This window comes from Nerophis lumbriciformis, linkage group LG06 (genome assembly GCF_033978685.3).
Source record: "Nerophis lumbriciformis linkage group LG06, RoL_Nlum_v2.1, whole genome shotgun sequence".
In the NCBI taxonomy this organism is placed as follows: Eukaryota; Metazoa; Chordata; class Actinopteri; order Syngnathiformes; family Syngnathidae; genus Nerophis; species Nerophis lumbriciformis.
The window spans coordinates 51,448,473-51,464,883 of record NC_084553.2 but is presented as its reverse complement, the minus strand read 5'-3'; positions in this window follow the sequence as shown (position 1 = coordinate 51,464,883).

The following is a 16,411-nucleotide window of genomic DNA, read 5'->3' as shown; positions in this document are numbered from 1 at the left end:
GTGTGTGTAGGTGATTTGATATAATTTAAAGGGGAACATTATCACCAGACCTATGTAAGCGTCAATATATACCTTGATGTTGCAGAAAAAAGACCATATATTTTTTTAACCGATTTCCGAACTCTAAATGGGTGAATTTTGGCGAATTAAACGCCTTTCTAATATTCGCTCTCGGAGCGATGACGTCACAACGTGGCGTCACATCGGGAAGCAATCCGCCATTTTCTCAAACACCGAGTCAAATCAGCTGTTATTTTCTGTTTTTTCGACTGTTTTCCGTACCTTGGAGACATCATGCCTCGTCGGTGTGTTGTCGGAGGGTGTAACAACACGAACAGGGACGGATTCAAGTTGCACCAGTGGCCCAAAGATGCGAAAGTGGCAAGAAATTGGACGTTTGTTCCGCACACTTTACCGACGAAAGCTATGCTACGACAGAGATGGCAAGAATGTGTGGATATCCTGCGACACTCAAAGCAGATGCATTTCCAACGATAAAGTCAAAGAAATCTGCCGCCAGACCCCCATTGAATCTGCCGGAGTGTGTGAGCAATTCAGGGACAAAGGACCTCGCTAGCACGGCAAGCAATGGCGGCAGTTTGTTCCCGCAGACGAGCGAGCTAAACCCCCTATCGACCCTAGCTTCCCTGGCCTGCTGACATCAACTCCAAAACTGGACAGATCAGCTTTCAGGAAAAGAGCGCGGATGAGGGTATGTCTACAGAATATATTAAATGATGAAAATTGGGCTGTCTGCACTCTCAAAGTGCATGTTGTTGCCAAATGTATTTCATATGCTGTAAACCTAGTTCATAGTTGTTAGTTTCCTTTAATGCCAAACAAACACATACCAATCGCTTTCTCCCGTGTCGCTGGCTGTCGTGTCGTTTTCGTCGGTTTCGCTTGCATACGGTTCAAACCGATATGGCTCAATAGCTTCAGTTTCTTCTTCAATTTCGTTTTCGCTACCCGCCTCCACACTACAACCATCCGTTACAATACATTCGTAATCTGTTGAATCGCTTAAGCCGCTGAAAACCGAGTCTGAATCCGAGCTAATGTCGCTATAGCTTGCACACAAACAAACATGGCTTTGAAGCTTTTTTTAGGGATATTGCGTGGTGGGTAAAATTTTGAAAAAAACTTCGAAAAATATAATAAACCACTGGGAACTGATTTTTAATGGTTTTAACAATTCTGAAATTATGATAATGTTCCCCTTTAATACCTGTTTATATTGACACATGTGCTGTTCAATTAAGGACATTCATCACGCTTGTCTACGCGTGTGCTTAGCTGTTGTGTAGCTGCTAGCTTCTAGTAGCCCATATCAGAATCAGAATCAGAAGTACTTTATTAATCCCGGAGGGGAAATTAAGATTTTCCGCACAATCCCATCAAGAGCAGACGATATTCTACCATGTGTACCTTTTGTAAATGACTTCTCTAAAATACAAGAAAAGATCGGACCTTTGTGCTTTTTGGAGAACATTTTAGTTGTAAAGACTTACACTTCCTTTTTATTGTCATTCAAATTTGAACTTTACAGTACAGATAAGAAAGACATTTTGTTGCATTAGCTCATGGTAGTGCAGGATAAAAAAAAAGCAATAAGGTGCAGATATAAATAAATTACCGAGCTGTTTACCTTTGCACAAGTAAAGGCTTGTATCTAAGATTTTACATGCAAGACGACAGACATCCGATATCAGTATCGGCTCAGGAAACCCCTAATTAGAATGTTTGAGTTTACAGTGGTTGACTTATTTTTGCACTTTGAAAGTTTGTCACATGATTGCAGGATGCCGTGACATTGAGTGAAAGCGCACCTTTTTTTTTTTACATACAGAAACATTCTGTTTTATTTTGTATATGAAAAATGAGCTTCTGGAGTTTGACTAGCGTCCCAAACGCATTCTACGGATTACAGTGTGAATAACGGCCAAATCTTAATGAGCTATACTTAGGTTTCCCCCAGATGAATTACCACAGAACATATAAGAGTAGTAGCTCCACATACTGTACACAACCTTCAAAAAAAACCAGGCTGTGGCTGCAAGCCAGTGGGAGTGTGTTGGCTGCTGCACCCCGATTAACGGTGTGGTTTACAGCCAACTCCAATAGGTAATCTCATCAGAGAGAGGCTTTAAACAGATAAAGACCACCCCTAACTGCCGCACCCCCACCGACGAGCGCATCCCCTTTCCCGGATGAGTCCTCCGGTCCAACACACCGAGGATCCCTAAAGCAGGCTTACGGCACGGGCCGTACCGCAAGGCAGGCCTCAAATCATCTATTGACCTCATTTTCAATAAAAGGAGGCGTTTCTGGTCTGGTGGATCATTTGTTGGTCTAGCATGGAACGGCCATCTGGATGGAAGGATATGATCGCCGTAGTAGGTAGGCATCACCTGCCAGCGCAGGTCATCTGGGGGCTGCTATGCATCTCACATAAGCTAATGCTGCTCAAATCAGCTCTAGAAAGAAGCAAAAAACCAGGATCTTCCCTCTTTATTATCAGCGAAAACTCCTAAGACGAGCATGATCCAGTCCATGATGCCAGTTGACTTCACGGGACTCAAATTCCATTGGAATTAATTCAAAAGCTCATTATTAATGGGCATTTAAGTAAGTTTAATGTACCCTAAGATTTTTTTGTTAAAATAAAGCCAATAATGGAATGTTTTTGTGGTCCCCTTTATTTAGAAAAGTATCGAAATAATTTTGGTATCGGGACAACACTACTCTCCACACTTGAGGCAATATCACCTTTGATATCACACACTTTTTTTTACACCAACATAATTGCAGCCAGTTAGTTAGTTAATGAGTTAGTTAGTTAATTAAATAGACAAAAGTGTGACTAGATGCTGCTGTTTTGGTTCGCAACATGTTGGTAATGCCAATGGTAAATTTAATTATCTGCCTTTTTTTTTACAAACCCCGTTTCCATATGAGTTGGGAAATTGTGTTAGATGTAAATATAAACGGAATACAATGATTTGCAAATCTTTTTCAACCCATATTCAATTGAATGCACTACAAAGACAAGATATTTGACGTTCAAACTCATAAACTTTATTTTTTTTTTTTGCACATAATAATTAACTTAGAATTTCATGGCTGCAACACATACCAAAGTAGTTGGGAAAGGGCATGTTCACCACTGTGTTACATGGCCTTTTCCTTTTAACAACACTCAGTAAACGTTTGGGAACTAAGGAGACACATTTTTTAAGCTTCTCAGGTGGAATTCTTTCCCATTCTTGCTTGATGTACAGCTTAAGTTGTTCAACAGTCCGGGGGTCTCCGTTGTGCTATTTTAGGCTTCATATTGCGCCACACATTTTCAATAGGAGACAGGTCTGGACTACAGGCAGGCCAGTCTAGTACCCGCAGTCTTTTACTATGAAGCCACGTTGATGTAACACGTGGCTTGGCATTGTCTTGCTGAAATAAGCAGGGGCGTCCATGGTAACGTTGCTTGGATGGCAACATATGTTGCTCCAAAACCTGTATGTACCTTTCAGCATTAATGGCGCCTTCATAGATGTGTAAGTTACCCATGTCTTGGGCACTAATAAACCCCCATACCATCACAGATGCTGGCTTTTCAACTTTGCGCCTATAACAATCCGGATGGTTCTTTTCCTCTTTGGTCCGGAGGACACGACGTCCACAGTTTCCAAAAACAATTTGAAAGGTGGACTCGTCAGACCACAGAACACTTTTCCACTTTGTATCAGTCCATCTTAGATGAGATCAGGCCCAGCGAAGCCGACGGCGTTTCTGGGTGTTGTTGATAAACGGTTTTCGCCTTGCATAGGAGAGTTTTAACTTGCACTTACAGATGTAGCGACCAACTGTAGTTACTGACAGTGGGTTTCGGATGTGTTCCTGAGCCCATGTGGTGATATCCTTTACACACTGATGTCACGTGTTGATGCAGTACAGCCTGAGGGATCGAAGGTCACGGGCTTAGCTGCTTACATGCAGTGATTTCTCCAGATTCTCTGAACCCTTTGATGATATTACGGATCGTAGATGGTGAAATCCCCAAATTCCTTGCAATAGCTGGTTGAGAAAGGTTTTTCTTAAACTGTTCAACAATTTGCTCACGCATTTGTTGACAAAGTGGTGACCCTCGCCCCATCCTTGTTTGTGAATGACTGAGCATTTCATGGAATCTACTTTTATACCCAATCATGGCACCCACCTGTTCCCAATTTGCCTGTTCACCTGTGGGATGTTCCAAATAAGTGTTTGATGAGCATTCCTCAACTTTATCAGTATTTATTGCCACCTTTCCCACCTTCTTTGTCACGTGTTGCTGGTATCAAATTCTAAAGTTAATGATTATTTGCAAAAAAAAAAAAATGTTTATCAGTTTGAACATCGAATATGTTGTCTTTGTAGCATATTCAACTGAATATGGGTTGAAAATGATTTGCAAATCATTGTATTCTGTTTATATTTACATCTAACACAATTTCCCAACTCATATGGAAACGGGGTTTGTAAGTGTTTAATTGTTTTGAGTGGATTCCACTTCCTTTCAAGAAAACAACTGAAGTTCATTGTATTTTGAAAAAGCTTTGTAAGCCCGGCGTCTTTTTTTCCCCTAGGGGTTAGGAAGAATCCTCAACACATCTAAGAAAGACCCTCAGCTCGAGTAAAAAAAAAAAAAGGCCTCGTCGCCTTTTCTTTTTGTTTAGGTGGCTCGGATTGTGTTCACAGTAGCTGCACTTTGAGTATAGAAAGATGTGATTTATTAGCTTGTCAAGGGAAGCATTGTTGAAGGCGGCAATCAAAAAGCACTTACCTAGCTCCTTCTAAAGTGACTGCTTTTGCACCGGCTAATTTGTGTAACTCCCATGGAGAGGCTGGCAAAGAGTCTGATGAGGCATATAATGATGATTAATGAATTTATTGCCTTGCTGCTCATCAAACAGTTGCAGCATATACTTCTCCTTTTTATCTCTTGTTTTCTTCATGCAGGGCAACGGAGGGGCAGACATGAGATAATGTCGCCCTCCTTCTCGCTTCCTCCCTCTGCGGCTGTAAACCTGACTGACCTGATGGGCATGAGAATGTGGGGCTTCCGCTGCACGGGCAAAGTGGGCGTTAAAAGGACGGTTTAATAGGAGGTTAAGAGGGATGCGTGCTCTTAACGTTCCAAATCACCTTTTTGTTGGGTGGAAGAGCCAGGGAAGGGGTAACCAGAGCCATGTGCACTGTGCCACCCACATGACACCGAAATTTAACTAAATCTCATGAAAACACATTTTTATAATTTTGCACACGTAGTCCAAATGCAATATTTAGATACATTTCATTGTATTTGAATGATTGCAACAGTCCATCCGTTTTAACAAGGGAGTCATTTTAAAACCATTAGCTGGCTCTACTAGCTGCAGTTTGACCGGACAGGAAAGAGAGGCAAAACATAATCGGATGAATGTATATCAGTAATCTATCATTTTAAACAGGAAATTTTCCCAAAACAGCTTAAATTGTACCGACTTATAAGACGGGAGAAAAATGCCAATTTACAAATTGTAGACCTGTTTCCTTTACTTCCACAATTTTCTAAAATTATTGAAAAACTGGACATTTTTATAAATAGATATAGAATACTCGCAAAGAACCAATATGGACATAGAGCTAACATTTCAACATCAATAGCTTTAATTGAAAGAACGGAAGAGATCACGAATGCAATAGATAAGTGGTCCCCAAACTACGGCTCGCGGGCCGGATACGGCCCACCAGCGTCCAAAATCCGGCCCGCGAGACGCCTCAAGTTAAAAAAAAAAAAAAAAAAAAAATTGTTTATAATTATTTAATAAAATCTGTCCTTTCTAATCCATTTTCTACCACTTGTTACTCTTGGTGTCACCTAGCCGCTCAGGCAAATCATATAGTCTAAAAATGCATTTTCCCATCGATAACATGACATCATCAAGTGCGTGCTCTTTCAGTCAATTAGTGTGCAAAGAATATATATATATATATATATATATATATATATATATATATACATACATACATATATATTTATATATACATACATACATATATATACATACTGAATCGTACAACGTGAGAACCGCGGTTTGAATTTGAATCGATTTTTTCCCACAACCCTAATGTGTATGTATATATATATATATATATATATATATATATATATATATATATATATATATATATATATATATATATATATATATATATATGTATGTATGTATGTATATGTATGTATGTATATATAAATATATATGTATGTATATATATATACATACATATATATAAATATATATATATATATATATATATATTTATATATATATATACATACATATACATATATATATATATATATATATATATATATATATATATGTACATACATATACACATATACACACATATATATATATATATATATATATATATATATATATATATATATATATATATATATATATATATATATATACACATTAGGGTTGTGGGAAAAAATCGATTCAAATTCAAACAGCGGTTCTCACGTTGTACGATTCAGTATCGATTCTCATTTTCCAAAAATCGATTTTAATTTTAATTTTTTTTTATTAATCAATCCAACAAAATAATATACAGCAATACCCTAACAATGCAATCCAATTCCAAACCCGACCCAGCAACACTCAGAACAGCAATAAACAGAGCAATTGAGAGGAGACACAAACACGACACAGAACAATCCAAAAGTAGTGAAACAAAAATGAATATTATCAACAACAGTATCAATATTAGTAACAATTTCAACATAGCAGTGATTCAAAATCCCTCATTGACATTATCATTAGACATTTATAAAAAAAAACACAATAGTGTCACATTGGCTTACACTTGCATCACATCTCATAAGCTTGCCAACACATTGTGTCTAATATTTTCAAAAAGATAAAATAAGCCATATTTTTGGTTCATTTAATAGTTAAAACAAATTTACATTATTGCAATCAGTTGATAAAACATTGTCCTTTACAATTATAAAAGCTTTTTACAAAAATCTACTACTCTGCTTGCATGTCAGCAGACTGGGGTAGATCCTGCTGAAATCCTATGTATTGAGTGAATAGAGAATTGTTTTGAATCGGAAAAATATTGTTTTTGAACAGTTTGAAAAAAAATCGATTTATAATCGAATCGTGACCCCTAGAATCGATATTGAATCGAATCGTGGGACACCCAAAGATTCGCAGCCCCAGCATACATACATATATATATATATATATATATATATATATAACAACATCAAATTGAGCTACAGCTGCATGAACAATATACGACAAATCATCTCAAACCACAACAAAACAATTGCAAATGAGCCGTCGACCCCCAGTCAGAACGACTCCAAAACCAACAAAGCATGTAACTGTCGAAAGAAACCTGATTGCCCCCTCAACGGGGGATGCTTACAAACATCAGTTGTCTACCAATCTAAGGTAATACGCAAGGACATTAACACATCCGACACATATGTAGGATTAACCGAGGGTGAATTCAAAACCAGATGGAACAACCACAAGGCTTCTTTCAGGAACAAAAACCTGCGAAATACCACAGAACTCAGCAAACACATTTGGGACCTCAAAGACAATAATGTTGAATATTCAATAACATGGCAAATTCTTGCATCCAGCACACCTTACAATAGTGGTAATAAAAGATGCAACCTATGCTTGAAAGAGAAACTGTTTATTATCTACCGTCCAGACCTGTCATCCCTCAACAAGCGCAGCGAAATTGTAACAACATGCCGCCATAGACGGAAACACCTCCTAGGTAACACATGAACCAATCACCACGCCCCTAGGCCAGCCTGTACCCACCCACTCTGTGCCCTATATAAACCATGGTATGCGAATGCTCCCATTAAAATCTCCTGACGATTGAGGGTACCCCCCTCATGAAACAGGCCTGTAGAGATGAAATAGTCTTGTGATTTTTTTTCCCCACACATACATATATATATATATATATATATATATATATATATATATATATATATATATATATATATATATATATATATATATATAAATATGACACCCCTGTTCTAGTAGGATACTGTACCCCTACACAAGCTCTGTTGTGGCTACTATACGGTCTCCTAAAGGTGAAAACTCGCCATGTCAATTTTGTCATTAGCACTCGGTGTCAGTGCTAATTAATACAAAACAGCCAAATGCAAAAAAAAAAAGGTGCAGAAAAAAACTGGTTGTACAGGCTGTGTGAAAGGGGCCGGGGTTTTATTGGCCCAGCAACACTGTTTATGTGTGCAAAACATTTAATGGGTTTAATGAGTCAACACAAAAAAGCTTGGGGAAACAAAACATGCTCAGTAATATTTCTACTCGGCTCTCATCACAAATGATGATTAACGAGCGACAGGGCGGGTGCATGTGGGACGGCGAGGCGGTCACTAGGAGGTCAAAAGCGCTTTTGCATATTTGCTAAATAAGCCCCGCCCACCCCGTAACTGGCGGGTCATGCATGCCTCTGCTCCACATTGTATAGGACGGCTGTTTACACTTGACTGCACTCTCTCGCCCGCTCTGTGCTGAAATGTGCTCGATTAAGTCTTTGCTTGTTCACCAGTGCAGCTAAACTAAAGAAGGCATTGTTGAAACTACACCCCCCCCCCCCACCCCCCCATGCACCAACTCCCTTACCCATCACTACCTCACCCCCTTTGAGATCAACTCCCTTTCTTCATTCACTGATTCATTAGGATGCTCCCTTAAATACATCAAAGAGCTGCGGCGCTCACACAATAAACCAATAAAAGCAATTATAAACCCATATCTTCCAGGCACTGTTGATCTCTGGGGTGTTAGCATTAGATAATGAAAGAGTTTGATGACGTGTTTTTTCTTTTCTTTTTTTCCTTCAGTTTGAAAATAACACACCCATATATCACATGCCACGAGTCAAAATTAGAAGCTATAGGAAGTACTGTACAGAGGAGGGGCGGACGGCGTGGAGCTGTAAACGCCGCCTGTTAAATTGTCTTTAAATATTCATCGGCCTCTGAAGCGTTCTGTTTGATGGAGCGGATGCAAGGGAGGGCTTAAGTGGCGGCCGTGTGGGCTACAAATGCACTAATCAGAACGGAAATGCAAACATACTAAATCGATGCCGTCGTTCTTTTCCCTCAAAACAAGCGTCGGCAACTCAATCACAGGAATCAGCATATGCAGATGAGGCCGATAAATTTTTCATGCTTCATCCTAAAAGAGACAAAAGATGAAATGTTAACACGATCCAGTGTCTAAGTGGGTGTTTTTTTTCCTGCAAAATAAGCAACATGGAAACGGCAAAAAGCCTCCCATTAACCAATTTGCCTGTATATCAGCCATGTCATCTTCAGCCTGTCAACTTTTCTGCTCTTATTGGAAACACGTTGAACCCGGCGGTGGGTCAGCAGGTTCACGTGCGTATATCACCAATAAGTTGTAATCACACTGTCGCCAGCGGCAGTCCTGGAATTTTAACGACCGTTGACGGATGGACTGAATACGTACAGGGCAGACCTCGCTTCAAAGCAATAGTGAAGCTGTGTCATTAGTTATAATAATAATAATAATAATAATACATTTTACTTATAAGGTGACTTTCTGGGCACTCAAGGACACCATACAAAATCAAAACAATAAAATCAATTGGATAAAAACAACAATAACAACAAATATCTAGATCAGTGGTTCTTAACCTTGTTGGAGGTATTGAACCCCACCAGTTTCATATGCACATTCACCGAACCCTTCTTTAGTGAAAAATAAAGTGTTTTTTTCTTAATTTAATCTTAATTTATAAATATTAATCATGAAATGATGTTATTATAATAAAGAAATACTAATAAATATATATTTTACAAACAGAAAGTTACAGGAATGTACACATGATCCCATGGTTACATCTCATTGTACAACATGTGAATGTTTTAGTGGGAACTAAATGCGGTATCGGAAAGGGGTACAAATTATTTCCAAAGCAGGACCCCCACCCAGACATACAATACTAGTACACAGCTCATGAAAAACAATATGTTGTGTTACTGTCATTGTAAGTGGGCCAAAACACCTATTTTAGAAAATAATCCCATGGAAATTACTGCTGTCATTTGATTATAGTAATAAAACATTTAACTTGGTTTTTAGTCAGGTTTGGGACAGGTGTGCTGCTGGTGTGGTCACAGTGTGCACATCTAAGTTAAAGTACCAATGATTGTCATACACTAGGTGTGGTTAAATGTGTCCTATGAATTTGACCTATCACCCTTGTTCACCCCCCCAGCAGCGGTGCCGCACCCGGGAATTATTTTTGGTGATTTAACCCCCAATTCCAACCCTTGATGCTGAGTGCCAAGCAGGGAGGTAATGGGTCCCATTTTTATAGTCTTTGGTATGACTCGGCCGAGGTTTGAACTCACAACCTACCGATCTCAGGGCGGACACTCTAACCACTAGACCACTGAGTAGGTCCACGCATATGGAAAATTAGAGGGAACATTGTTTGGGGGTATCCATAATACGCCGATAGGGAGAAGTTTTTATTTACACGATGAGTCGGGTGTGTTCTGACCTCCGCGGCGGAGGCTCCGCTGAACCCCTGAGGCCGACTCGCCGAACCCCTAGGGTTTGATTTAACCCAGGTTAAGAACCACTGATCTAGATTAACTAGATCCACTCGACGTCCATTGCACCAGTCGCCAAGGGGGGGCTATAGAGTATTTTCTATTCGGGCTACAGTACTCTGGAATTCCCTCCCGGTAACAGTTAGAGATGCTACCTCAGTAGAAGCATTTAAGTCCCATCTTAAAACTCATTTGTATACTCTAGCCTTTAAATAGACCCCCTTTTAGACCAGTTGATCTGCCGTCTCTTTTCTGCTTTGCCACCCTCTCCTTCGTGGATATGTTGTGCTAGCTGTTCAAAGTGGGGACCCGGGGTGGCCCACTCATCTATGCATCAGTTGGGGACGTCTCTGCGCTGCTGACTTATCTCCACCCAAGACGATCTCTGGCTGGCCCCACTATGGACTGGACTCTCACACTATTAACTAGATCCACTCGACGTCCATTGCACCGGTCCCCTCCAAGGTTTCTCATTTTAATCCCATTGGGTTGAGTTTTATCTTGCCCTGATGTGGGATCTGAGCTGGGGGTGTCGTTGTGGCTTGTGCAGCCCTTTGAGACACTCGTGATTTAAGGCTATATAAATAAACTTTGATTGATTGATTGATTGATTGAGATCTATGAGATTTACAATGAATAAGCATTCAGGAATAGGTGTATTTTGAGTCTTGATTTGAAGAGGGATATTGAGTCTATGTTACGAAGGTCTGGTGGTAATGAGTTCCAAAGATTTGGGGCTGAGCGGCTGAAAGCTCGGGCACCTACGGTGGACAGTTTAAATAAGGGGACAGTGAGATGGATGGATGGATGAAGAGGATCTTAGGGAAAGTGAGGGCGTGGCGACATGGAGCAGATCTGAGAAATATGACGGAGAAAGGTTATGGATAGCTCTGAAAGTGAGGAGAATTATTTTAAATTGGATACAGTTTTGATGGGTAGCGAATGGAGTTCTTGCAGAACATGTTTTATATGTGTTTTAAATAAACAAGTGGATGGTTAAGGTTTGTTTCACAATGGCAATTATTTTTTAGGGACTTGTAATTATAACAGTAACAATAACTTGTACCATATTTCCCAGACTATATAGCGGTTTATAAGCTGCACCCACTAAATTTTTCCACATACCGGTATTAACCGCACCGGACAATAAGCGGTAGATATATACGTTGTGAAATTAGTTATTTACACAGAAATATTGTGTAAATGTTTATTTACATACCCTAATTGTTTCCAAGCAGTGCCTGTAATATGGCAGTAAAACGGCTGATCAAACAAAACAGAAGTCATCGTCATGAACCCACTAGCTGCGGAAGCTAGCTCTCCAAGACTCAATAAGTCCACGGCGACGTCTTAGTGAGTTTACGGAGGAGTTTGAGAAACTGAAACAATACAAACAGAATGCCGTTGAATGTTAATAATACTAACACAGAAACTCATTTTAGTTCATGCTAACGACGTTGGCTTCATAACATTTAGATGTCGTCAACGTTCCCTCTAAGGTGCGCGCCTGTGCAATTGTGCACTGCTCAAGCGTCCTCCGCGCATGGCAAATCTATGCCACGCACAAAATCAAATAAAAAAAAAAGGCACATAATTTTCGACACGACACAGACACGACAGAGAAAACAGTTTTCGTCATCGTTGTTCAAATATTGTAACGTCTGTCGAGACGCTTTGAGGACATGAATTCCATCGATCACTTTACTGAGCAAAACTCTTTATTGTCTGCCATAAACACATCACCAAAACATTAGTAAAAAAAAATCATATCTAGCAAAACTGGTCATTTTCTGCAGTACAAACCAGACCAAAACCAACTTTGTTATATCAACAGCAGCCGCTCGCTCTTTCTCACGTGCACCAACACATGCACATATGGCACTACGCCAGCGATGCATTTACAGCCACACAAAGTCAGACAACTCCAACACCACACATAAAGTGTCATTCCAGGTCGTTACACTATGATTTACCAATCAAATGTGTGCTTATTCTAGTGTCATTTATTAGGAACCTTAATTTATAAATATTAATCATGAAATGTTAAATGATAATGATAAATGGGTTGTACTTGTATAGCGCTTTTCTACCTTCAAGGTACTCAAAGCGCTTTGACACTACTTCCACATTTACCCATTCACACACACATTCACACACTGATGGCGGGAGCTGCCATGCAAGGCGCTAACCAGCAGCCATCAGGAGCAAGGGTGAAGTGTCTTGCTCAGGACACAACGGACATGACGAGGTTGGTACTAGGTGGGGATTGAACCAGGGACCCTCGGGTTGCGCACGGCCACTCTTCCACTGCGCCACGCCGTCCCTGTTGTTAGTATATTAAATAAATACTAATAAAAATATATTTTTTACAAACAGGAAGTTGCAGGAATGCACACATGATCCCCTGCTTACATCTCATTGTGCTACATGTGAATGTTTTAAGGAACTAAATGCAATGTCTGAAAGGGGTACAAATTATTTCCAAAGCAGGACCTCCACCCAGACAAACAATACAAGTACACAGTTCATGAAAAACAATATTTTTTGTTATTGTCATTGTAAGTGGGCCTAAACACTTATATTAGAAAATAACCTCATGGAAATGACTGCTGTCATTTGATTCTAATAATAAGAGAATGTTGTCTGTCTATCTGTGTTGGCCCTGCGATGAGGTGGGGACTTGTCCAGGGTGTACCCCGCCTTCCGCCCGAATGCAGCTGAGATAGGCTCCAGCGACCCCGAAAGGGACAAGCGGTAGAAAATGGATGGATGGATGGAGATTGAACTCGTTATTTAGTCAGGTTTGGGACAGGTGTGCTGCTGGTGTAGCCACAGTGTGCACGTCTGATGTTGCTCACATGGGCTCCACTGAATGCTCAGGGAGTTTTCGCGTTTGCTCACACACATGAGAAATTAGAGGGAACATTGGATGTTGCGTATAAATATGCATTACAAGTCTCTTCCAGACATTACACATGGTACGGTTTTGTAAGTATAAACAGGTTTAGTTATATTGTAAAACTTACAAATGCTGCTTCGGTGATTAATGAAGAATCCATAAGAGTAGAACGTAGTGGCGGGCTGTGCGTTTCCCACCTAGGCCTTCAGTGATGTCCAACTTCAATGATTACCTCTCAAAATATTATCAATGATGTCACCACATGACCATTGCTGGAAAAATACTATACAGAAACACATTTACGAATCACCTCAAAAGTATACAAAACGGGTATAATATTTGAGCGCCAGATCAATTGAGCTAGCCTCCGGGGTTGGCCGACATCGTCTGACAAGACGTAGTTTCTCTTTAAATATCCTTCTTGTAAGTGGCTTTGCAAATATACTGTAGTGTTTGATGGGTTACTGATGGTCTTAAGTTGAATCTGTCACTCTGCCCGATCATTGCTAATTAAACACACACGTACATGAAGGGCATTCTTAGTCAACAGCCATACATGTCACACTAAGGGTGGCCGTATGAACAAAGCCAACACTGTCATAAACGTGTGCCATATAGCGAAACCACACTAAACAATAATGACAAACACATTTCGGGAGAATATTTGCTCTGCAACACAACATAAACACAACAGAACATATTCCCAGAATTCCCTGCAGTGCCAACTCTTCCGGGACGCTACAATATATCTGCCACCTAATCAAGGTTTTGTTCTTCTTCTCTGCTATCCCGGTCTGGCTACGGCACAACACTTCCCGCTTCCTGCTAAATTGCAACTTGTGATTGGATACTCACTTTGGAGTGACAAGTGAGTATCCAATCACAGTCTCGTTAACATCAGGCTACTTAAATAGGCTACAACTTGTGATCTGATTGGCTATCGCAACTGTCTCTCAACTTCGTGTTCTCAAATGTATCCGCTAGATTTTGTGACTATAAAAAATATCGATGTAGCCATAGTAGTATCGACTACATACGCATACCTGCCAACTTTTGAAATCAGAAAAACCTAGTAGCCAGGGTCCAGGGGCTGCAGGCCCCGGTAGGTCCAGGACAAAGTCCTGGTGGGGGGTTCAGGCTTCGCCCCCCGACGCAAAATGATTATTAGCATTCAGACAGCTTAAAATGTTGCTAAAACCATTACTTTTCTATCAGTCACAGTGACTTTTCAAAACAAAAATACTACAGCAAAAATCATATGGGTTGATTGACATGTTTATTCTGTAAGCTAGCTTCAATAGTTTGAAATTATTTTGACAGTTAATGCCAGTTATCCTGTCAACCTTTCACAAGACTTCAATTTGTTAATTGAAAGTATAAACAGTATAAACACTTTTTACAGTAAACAAATGGTAAAACAGTACTAAATAATTCCATTAAAAAAAAAATTGGTGTCATTATTAACTTTCTGTCCAAGCTTGTATAATCTACTGCCTTGTTCAATTGTATAAAATATTCTGTGCCTAAAATTCACATTTCTATCACAATTATCATACTGTAAACATGGTAAGCTAACTTCATTAAAATTAATAGTCCTGTCAATAGCATGGAATTACAATTCAAATGTAGTTTTTTTGTAAGCCTTTCAAAAGAATTCAAAATATGAAAAATTAATGAAAATTAATTTAAGCCATCAGACACTTGAAAAGTGGCACATCACATCTCTAATGTAATCATTTTAACTTTTCAACAGAAATAGCACTGCAAAAATGGCATTTGTTTGGTAGTTATGCTGTCAACATTTAACAAGATTTCTTCAACTTGGACTTGAAAGCATAAATAGTATAAACACTTTTAACAGTATAACAGTACTAAACAATTCCAATAGATAACATTGGTGTCATTACCTTTTTGTGGCTAAAATCCGAAAAACGTTGCAAGTTTTCCACTTGTATCGCTAGCAACGGCATTAGACTTGTGTTTTTTGTCCCAACGTGGTCTTTTACATCGCTAATTCCTCCGTGTCCGATCGAAAAATCTTGTCTGCACAAGGTGCAATTCGCGTAGTTTTCACCCTTTTTGGAACGGATAATTATTCCCGGAGAGGCTTTTGAATATTCTTCACGGAATGACTGCAGTTTTCTTTTCGGTTTAAGACTCGTTTGCGATTTTTCTCCGGCTGATTCCATGATCGTTCGCTCGTTTGGAAACAATGGCAACAGGTGCCTCGTGCTTGGCAGCGGTGCTAATAAATAGCCTCACGCATTTTTAATTTTTTTTTTTTTTTAATTAATGAAAAAACTTATTTTTTATCACTGCAACCGTAACCCGGAATAGGTTGATGAAAACCGTACTAATTACGGGAAAACCGGAGTAGTTGGCAGGTATGCATACGCTATTGTACTTGGTATCATTACAGTGGATGTCAGGTGTAGATCCACCCATGGCATTTGTTTACATTCAGGGCGCTAGCTTGCTGTTAGCGGTGAGCTATTGCATCCTACTACGGTGTGTAGTGAAGCATGTTTAGCTATTCCTCGTCCTGCGGGGATGATACTTGTAAGAAACTAACTTTATTTGTCGCCATGGAGGCGAAGATTAGTGATTTAGAAGTAGCTAAAGCAGTGGTTCTTAACCTTGTTGGAGGTACCGAACCCCACCAGTTTCTTTTGCGCATTCACCGAACCCTTCTTTAGTGACAAACAAAATGTTTTTTTTGTTCAAATTCAAGACAAAGTTATGTTTTTTTACTGGTGCACAAAATGAACAGTGCATGAACATCACCTTGTTCAAATAACACGCATGAACTCACAACAAATAAC